General features: G+C 30.2%; 1 protein-coding gene across 1 annotated transcript in view; it reads left to right on the top strand.

Annotated features, from left to right (window-relative positions):
• The first annotated feature begins 1,181 nt into the window (after window positions 1–1,181).
• The window catches only part of LOC103130825 (uncharacterized), a 6,439-nt gene continuing 5,491 nt past the window's right edge, over window positions 1,182–2,129 (top strand). The window contains exons 1-3 of the mRNA XM_016666204.1: window positions 1,182–1,192; window positions 1,291–1,329; window positions 1,416–1,460. The gene's annotated coding sequence lies outside the window, so the exon portion shown is untranslated. The remainder of the gene's footprint in view (window positions 1,193–1,290; window positions 1,330–1,415; window positions 1,461–2,129) is intronic.

Here is a 2,129-nt window from a genome sequence, read left to right as displayed (position 1 = left end):
AAAGTCAGACTGACAGCGACTGAGAAGAGAATCAAACAGGCAGCGAGTCGATAGAAGACAAAATCATAAGGTAGGAAAATGTATTCCTTGCATTATTACATCAAATATTTTTATAATTATTAACAGAGACAATAGTTCTTTTTCTTGTAAAAATATGTTAGATTACAATGCAAACCTTTTCTGTGAGGCAGATAGGAAGTGTATCAAACAGGTCGTGACCTTGAGGAGGTAATACCTTAATGCACATAGTCATTCACACTTTTAGGAAGAGAAACCATTTGGGATCAGATTCAAGCCTTGTTTTGATAACAAATCCTGATTTCATTAAGTCAATATTAAGAGTGGCAATTGAAACCAATTCATTTTCTACTCATAGAAGACTTACTGGTATCTGTATAGATCTTTAACTTCCAGAACTGCTGTAGCTCTTCTTGGCATAGACTCCACTGTGCATCATAAATTGGCTGCTGAATAAATGTTTTCTGTATGATTATAAAACTCACCGTTGCTGAGTTTACCTGAGATTTATTGACAAATAGTAAAAATGTGTGTGATGAAATAATTGTGTGTTTCATTATAATTTTGAATATTTTCAACAGTATGTTTGATTCCAAAGAAATTAAAAACCAGATGCAGAGCACTCTGTTACTACTGGGCACCTACCTACCTACCTACCTATCTATGATATAGAAGTGTATTAAAAAAACAATACTGCTGAAACGTTTTGATTATTTGACTTCATATCTAAACTTTATTTACTATTTTACTTTTTTTCCCTGACATTTTTTACTTGCTCAAAGTTTGGGACAAACTGTGATCAGAGGCAGTTTGTAAATAGCGTAATTTTCAATCTACAGAAATTTTGAGAAAGTAAAGAACAATGAAGGAAAACAAAGTGAACACAGGTGATTTACATGGCAAAATTTGATGGAAGTTTTGATTAATTAAAAAACCTGAAAGTCAGTGGCGGATTCTGATATGGGAAACAAGGGAGGCAGCATGAGTGAACCCAAGGAAGTGGATAAATTATATGAACCGTAAGAAGATAGTTTTACTTTCTACAGGGAAAAAGATCTATTACAGTTCAAACCAAATACTGACATTAAAAAAGAAATCATTATAGATAAGAATGTGATTTATTCAACAGCAAAACTAAGATGGAAGAAGAAACCAAAATTCAGCAAAGCGAGCAGTAAGAAATTTAATATTAAGATGAAACATGTCTGATTGTTTCCTTATTACCTGCTTTAAAAATAAACAATTTGAACTAATATCATATTTAAACTGCAGAACTGCAAATGAAAATGAAGAAAATACAACTGAAAGAAGGTAAATATTTTACTATTTTCAAAAAACTATAAAGAGAATGGATAATTTTAGAAAATATTCTTGACATTATTGAACCATGTTAACAGAACTGCTGGGACAGAGGAACCAAAAGATGAACATCAGGAAGAAAAGTAAGTTTTTAAAAACAGGAATTGATGGAACTCGACTAACTTTAAAATATCTAATGGTCCAATTAAAGTTTTGCTCTGCTGATGATTTGAGACGTTCTTAATGATATTTATTTATCCACAGGAAACCTGATGACCAAAACAGTGATGATAAAATCAGGTACATTGAACAAGTACATTTTTTAAATAATGTGGAAAATATTTTCATCTATTAGTAACATTAAAACATTTGAAGATGTAGATAAATTTTACAAAAAATTCTAAAAATAATAAATATTTTCAACAGTGTTGAAAACTTGGATGGAGCAACAAAAATACAGCAAAGCGAGCTGTAAGAAATTTATTATTAAGATGAAACATGTCTGATTGTTTCCTCATTATCTGTTTAAAATCAAACAATTTGAACTAAAATCATTTTTATTCTGTAGGAATATTTCAAACGAAAATGAAGAAAATACAACTCAAAGCAGGTAAATATATATGTAATATTAATAAACATTTTTAATGGAATGAATAGTTTCTAAAAATTAAAAGCAGATAAAGTTGGAAAAATTCAGAAACATTTCTTGACATTAAAGAACCTTGTTGTTAACAGGACTGCTGGGACAGAGGAACCAAAAGATGAACATCAGGAAGAAAAGTAAGTTTTTAAAAACAGGAATTGATGGAACT

The sequence above is a fragment of the Poecilia formosa genome, unplaced genomic scaffold (genome assembly GCF_000485575.1).
Source record: "Poecilia formosa unplaced genomic scaffold, Poecilia_formosa-5.1.2 Scaffold680, whole genome shotgun sequence".
Taxonomy (NCBI): Eukaryota; Metazoa; Chordata; class Actinopteri; order Cyprinodontiformes; family Poeciliidae; genus Poecilia; species Poecilia formosa.
The sequence above is the reverse complement of the archived record's forward strand: the minus strand, read 5'-3'. Positions and strand labels throughout refer to the sequence as shown.